Source organism: Convolutriloba macropyga, chromosome 11 (genome assembly GCF_964194025.1).
Source record: "Convolutriloba macropyga chromosome 11, txConMacr16.3, whole genome shotgun sequence".
Classification (NCBI taxonomy): domain Eukaryota; kingdom Metazoa; phylum Xenacoelomorpha; order Acoela; family Convolutidae; genus Convolutriloba; species Convolutriloba macropyga.
Window position 1 is genome coordinate 47,452,734 of NC_134478.1, and position 7,134 is coordinate 47,459,867.

A 7,134-nucleotide genomic window follows, 5' to 3' on the forward strand; every position below is an offset into this window, starting at 1 on the left:
AAAAAAATTCGCCGATTTTCAGGGCATTTCTTACAAAAAATCACCGCAAAATTCACCGCATTTCTAAGAAAAATCTCCGCATCGATTTCTTAATAATTAATGTAAGCAACGCGTTGAATGCGGTGAATGCAATCAAAACAATAATTGATCGCATTTCACATCATTTCATACAAAAGTTCTACACGAAATTAGCCGTATTTCTTACAGATTCATCGCAATTGTTTTCCAACGTATATTGAAACTGATTTAATTTCAAAAAAATATCATAGAATTACGTAATAGCTGGTGCAGTGGAGGTTCGAACCGATGTACGGATGTTTATTTTTTGTAAAAATACCGAGAACGCGGAGAATAAAAAAAATTCGCCGTGATTCGCCACATTCACTGCAAAAAGATGTAGGAAATACGCAGTGAAAATTATTTTTTTTCATCGCATTCCACCGCATTTCTTGCAAAAATTCGCCATCAAAGGTCGACCCGGGTATAATGTCTAGAGCCGGAGAGTTCAATAACCGTTAACACTGGAACATTGGAGTATGCGAAATCCATCAATTGGCGATCAAGCTGAGGTCTCGCACCTAAATGCAGGTGAACGTTATAAACATAAACTTGAGGCAAAAGGATAAATTTCACGAAAAAATAACTAAGTCAAACTATCGCCTCATGATCAATTAGATATACAAAGAAATCCGCCTAGAATTGGCGGAAAGTTTATTTATACAAAGGTCAAGGTACTCATACTCAAATTGTTCTGCCCATTCAAACTAATTGCTCGGTCAAAATTGAAACAGTTTTAATGCACTTTGAATTAAATTGAACAAAAATTTTTACAGGAAATTCAGCTCATCAGTAGCTTATCGCCAATCCGTTTGTTTTGTACATAGAAAACTGTTGACATGGAACGTTAGAGCTCGTCAAATTTTTCACACGAACACTAGAGTTTTTTATAAAGAAGTCAAGGTTGTGATATTTATTTTCATTAGGAAATACAAAAGCTCGGATAGTTTCGTTTTTAAGATTATTCAAAGTTGATGCATTTTCATGCTTAGCTTGTTGACAAAATCAGTTCAATGAATAAAAACTCCAGTGGATTTAAACTGAAAAAAAAAATTTGAACATGTATTGTGATTCAGCTCTCTAATTCGTGTTTCTAGGAGTTTTTATATATCCAGAAGAAAAAAGTCCAAATGATCGTTTTCAATTAAATTCTTTTTGTTTGAAAGCATTTATACCGACAACTCTCTATGTTTCAAACCGGACAAACAGAAAAATTTTTGTGCTTAAGACCGAACAGCCTAAGTAGTATGGTAATCCGCCATATGACTGTAGGGGGGGGGGGGGTCCGACCCCCCCCCCTACAAGACTTTCTACCTTTGAAAAACGCAATTTTGCGTCAAAGTTTTTTGTTCTAGTGAAAAGGCGGATTACCATACTTGTATTTTATAGGAAAATTTCATGTGGGTATTCATAAATGGGAAGCTTTGGAATAATTCTTCCACCGCGCGCATGAAGGGTATTCATTTTGTAAGTTGAACTTTTATTCCATTTTGGAGAGTTGGAATTGTTTAAACTTGTCAAGTTTTGTTTATGGTTATTGAATTTAGGGGGAATTAAATCAAAGCGGCGGTCCGCCTTGGAACTTTGTTTTTCAAAGTTAAAGTAAATTAATTGTCAGTGTTTGGGGGATTTTTACAAAATTGGTTTTACGGCAAGAGGCAAAAGTGGAGGGTAAATAAAAATTGGAATGGGTGTGCAATTGTGGTTGGGTAAATTGGACTGTCAAGTTTGATAGTGGTGGAATTCTAAGAGTAGTTTTATGAGTGTCTGCAACTTTGATAAAACTTATGGTTTCAGGGCATTGGAATTGGTCTTAAATTGGGAATTTTGTTAGAAATAGCACCTTATTTCTTGTATGAATAGAGCTAGAAACGTTTTACTATGAACGAAGCGTTATGAATGTAAGAAACAAGTCATGACACAACCGGTTTGCACTACGTGTGAGGAAGAAAAATTGAATCACTTTTCCAAGTTTTATAAAAATCGACAATTAAAGTACTGCAAAAAGTGTGATCAGCCAATTTTTTTCTTATCCCAATTGTCCCATCACCGTCGCCACAAGTACTTCCTCATATCAAAACCCCTTTATTGTTTCAAGTCCCTGTGTTCTGGTAACATTAAAGACCAAATTTGTCCTTTCTGTAAAACAGCTTTTTCTACAAAAAAGAGTTATATTTGCATCACTTATCTAACCTTTGTCAGGGAGACAAAGTGGGCCAGATTTTTGCCAGGAGAACGGGAAAATTCAGCTAAAGTAAGCGTTTTTAGTATATTATTAGCCTGATTTATTAAAAAAACCATTTGATTAACAGTATTTTACCCTTTGTAATTTGAAACTTTCCTTTCTTATTAAAGATGTACTAATTCAAAATACAGAATGAATACCAATTCGATCACTCTCAGAGTCATCTATGTAAGCACGGGTGCGTTTTTTGAGCAATAGTGGAGACTCTTCACTGCTTTGCAAAGTAGATTCTTGTCCTTCTCGAGAAATTATTGGTGATAATAAAATCTCGCTTTTGTCTGCTTCATCATCCGTTTTTGGACTGATAGCCTTTCTTTTTCTGATTTTTTCCAATGAGAAGTTTTCAGTACTCGTTGAAGTGGTAGGGCTCTCTTCCGCTTCAAGCAAAATAAAAGGATTGGGGGTCTCCTGATTGGTTTCATCATCTTGATCGGATATAAAAATGAAATCAACAACATCTTTCAATTGTTCATTTGAGTATGAGGGTTGATTGAAACTAGGATCAGGGATCTCCCAACCAGACGCTTCCCTTCCTTCAGGTAAGTCAAAAACAGTGTACATTTCGGGGGGTTCTACTCCCCAGTCAACGTCCTCACAAACTTTTTTGAGCGAATATTTCTCCTCTCAGACTGTAATGTCCGAACGGTATTGTCGCTGTACGGTCTGTGTTCATGTATCGCTTATCATCGTAGGCACTTAAAGCAGTCTAATTGACACAAACAGTATGAATTTGATGCTTTTCAGAGCTAAATTTTATGTTTTTGAATCTCAAAAGATCGCCTTTCTGTAATGTTTTTTTGAACATTTCGTGTGTTAGTTTGGTCTGTGCATACTTCTTGGTCCCCTTGGCAGACATTTTAGCATTCTGGCCTGCAATTATTGAGTATAGTTTAGGTTTTAAGGCGCAGAACTCTTCAATTGGCATGCCCAAAAGTTCGTCCTTAAACTTGAGGACAGTTTTTTCAATGGATCGATCATTTAGTTGATGATTTTCTGGGAAGTTCGACAGATCGAAATGGCTTCTCAACCTTGAATTTTTGGCTAAATCTTCATAGAAGTTCGGACTTGTTATTTTGTAAATAAATGAATCTGTGTGAGAATATAAAAGAGTACACTCGGTTTCGATCTTCATAACATTATAATGGAAATCCATCATGAAGAGCTTAGAAAGCTCCAATATGCTAGCTCCTACTATTGTGGGTTTTGTCCAACTAATTGATTGTTTCTTCTTAGTAATTAGGGAAAGGTCTTGATCCACAATTTTGATTGAAGAGATGGTTCCTTGTGAGGTGGCGTTGAGTAATTCAACATCATTCCTAACGAAAGTTACGGTTACTCTATTTCTTAGGCTTTCACACAGTTTGCCGAATGCGGAGTTAGACATTAATTTATAAAAGTCTTGATTCAGTTTTGACTCTGCTTGCTGAAGTTTGTTGGTGTTCAGTTGAATGTAGGTTGAGAGCCATTTCGACTGACAGAATTTGACTGCGCGATGCAACTTGTTGACTTTTATCCCATTTGATATGAAAAACTTTAGGTTCCATTAATGAGTGACATAGTTCATTTTTGAGTGACACGTCTGTCTCAGTTTTTTAATTTTACTGTTTGAAACGTTTAGAGCAGTTTTCAGTTCAGACTGATATTCGCTCAACTCTATAAGATCAACAGGTTCTTTATCTGATATGAGAGGAAAGTCACTGTGTTTATCATGTAAATCATCTGGGTAGTGAAGGTCCACTTCTACAATATATCCTATATCCCCCTCATCGTCTGTGTTCAGAATGTCTTCCAAACTGATTTCCTCTACAATTTCAAAGTCCTTGAGGGGGAGAAGATAATGTAGCATCCACCGTAGAGGTTATTGGCATCAATGTTCAGTATGGACGATGGTTCTTTTGATTCGTCAAAATTGCTGAGGAGTGAATTGTTGGCAATTTTCAATCGAGAACTGTACACTGATGGCAAACCGCCTCGGATCATTCTTTCCGTTAAATCTAAGATGTTGCGATCTGTTAACAATTCCAGATCGGGCTTGCAAATTTTGAGGCAGGCGCTCCCTGACCAATTCGAAGCGGTATAAAACTGAACGCAATCGAGCCCGTAAGTCCCATAGCACACTGTTCTTAGTTCCTCAAACCAGCAAGCTAGTTGGAGCACATCTCCTGTTAAATAGAGCTCGAGAAAGTCTTTGAGATTGACACAGTCGAACTCTCTGAACAGTTTCCGAGTTGTTCAAGTTGTTCTTGCGTGATATCAACTTTATTATCTCTGAGACTGTTTTTCCGGTTCTGAATGTTAGGCAGTGATGTTTCAGACAACTTTTTAAAGGAATCAACATATGAGTAGGGAAAACTACCTTTTTTTTCAACAGCTTTCGTTGATGGGCTGAGTATCCTCTGTAGAAGTTGTCTAAGATCGTAAATTTGTCAGCAGGTAAGGTTTGGATTAGCTTATCTAAGCTACCTGGCATAAATTGGAAGCTGTCTATAAATCTTAGATACTCGTAAACAGTGACTTCATTTGTTTTGTGTTTTTTCGTTTCAATATGTAAACCAAAATTCAAGGCGATAAATTTTTCGTCATTAGTAGGAATAACGTTAATTTTTGTATCCTGTGAAGCTGAGTGAAGTGCTTTGACGATATGATGCACATCATAATTCACCATATTATGCGCAACAATTGGTGTAAAATTGAGGGTTCTCCGCTTCAGGTTACATTCACTGTGAGCAAATCCAATGAAACTTCCAGTAAAATGACAATGGTCTATAACTTTTTCAGCATCGTTCACGAATTCATTATTACAAATCCAGCAGCAGTTGTACGTTTTTTTGGATGGTGCCAACCCATTGAATATAGGAAACTTACGCTTCTGGTTGTAGAAAAAGCTTGCTAGTTTTTCCAGTTTAGCCAGAAGCCTTTCCATGCAGTCAGGTCCTGTATATATGTCAAAATGTATCGGCGTAGGGTTATTTCGCTCAATCACCATAATACAGTAACTGCAGGGTTGATGTTGTTCAATAATACTGGTGCTGGAAATTTCTGGTCTGTTCTTGACTGTGGACACAGGTACAATCAATGACTCTAAGTCAAGGTAAACCACAAATGGTGAAAATCATCTAGCTGCGTAACTGTCGAACGCTAGTTTGTTTTTTCCTGGCTCAGGCATTCTGATTTCTACTGCGTCATTATCGTAACAAGTTTTTTGATGATTTAAAAACGATTTTTCAGATGCAATGACGTGGAAGCATTTTCGGCAAAGGAAGTTTCTATCACGATATTCTTTACCACTGATCTTTGAAACAAGCTTGAGTAAGTCGATGATTAATACATAGTGATACTTTTCACCGTCGCTGAGAAGAAGTATATCCAGTATGAAGGTAAAGGTTTTTCCAGTTGATAATCGAAGCGGTAGGAGTTGTTTGTCGTGATACCTTAACGAAAAATTTTAATAAATGTGAGATTTTTCCATGACTCCATTTTTTTGTTTCTTAGAGATGAATTTCAGCTATTCTTTTTCCATTTTTTATGTTTCGTTTTAGTTTCGGGTTTTACTTTCAACTATTAGACACCATTGAGACTTTTAAAACCTTCTTACCTGAAAACATTGTGAAAACATTCACCTGAACTTCGTTCATGTCCTCGAATTTTGAAATGTCCATCAAGCTCATGGGCATATCGAAGTCACCCACAGGTTGCTTTGCTGCTGGGTTTTCATTGCTGTAGGTAAGGACGTTCGTCCTTGGTCTAAAACAATTGCAGGGTGGTTCCAGAGTTTCCTTTTTAAATACCCGATGGTATCCTGCAGTGTAACAATACAAGAAACAATTTTCATCGTTTCCGTTATGGATGTTGAGCAGGTTTGAATCTCTCCTTAACATATTCCCTTCTGGAAAAGGTATGAAACTGCTGCCCCGGACAGGTACAAACCGTACCAGCTTTAGTGTAACTTTATCGATAGACGACAGCTGCCGACCGCTTCCATGGCTAGAGAAGGAAACTAGTTTTGTAACGATAGAATCCACTAGCTCTGTGTACGTTTCATCTGAAAGTCCAGTGTGATACAGTGATACTGTCTCAGTATTGAAATAAACTGTAACCCTCTCGGTTTCCTCTGCTACAGGTTTTGTGAGGCTCAATTCGACGGTCAATTGCATTTTTTGGGGATACTGATTTGTGTGTCTTCTCACAATGTCTGAAATTTCCTTGCATTTTGCGAAAAGGTACTCCATAATGTCCAAACTAGTTGACTCAGGAGTGATCTCATAATAGTTGATGCTACCATTGATCGAAGTAACTGTTTGTTTTACAGGGTTTATGTCTTCAGGAGCCATGTCGTAAATAGGTAAACCATGTTCATTGTTGACATGGTTTGCATAATCAGTTTTTGATTGGAATCCGATTCGACATGAATAACAAATTTTAACCACTGGCTTCTGGTGGTTAGTGATGGAATGCTTGCGTAACAAAAGTAAGCTGTTTTCATTTGCCGAACATTGTGAGCAACTGAATGTTAACACATCAGGAAAGATATTGTGTTTCCTTTTCATGTGTTTTTTTAGGGATCGTCTATCGCTGAGCTGATTAGAGCATTCTGTGCATTGTAGGCCCATTTTAACGTTTTCTATATAAAAAATCCCAAAAAAATATTTAAAAATAGAAAAGTGCTCAAAATGATACAAAAGATAATTCTTGGGAAAGAGTTAATTACAAATTGAATAAGAAAGTTGGAATAATTTGGGTGAAATAGTTTTGCTTGGACTGAAATAACTTTAAAAGAAAGACTAACAAGACTGAGAAACTTGGTCTGAATTTAAGTGAAAACGTTGAAAACC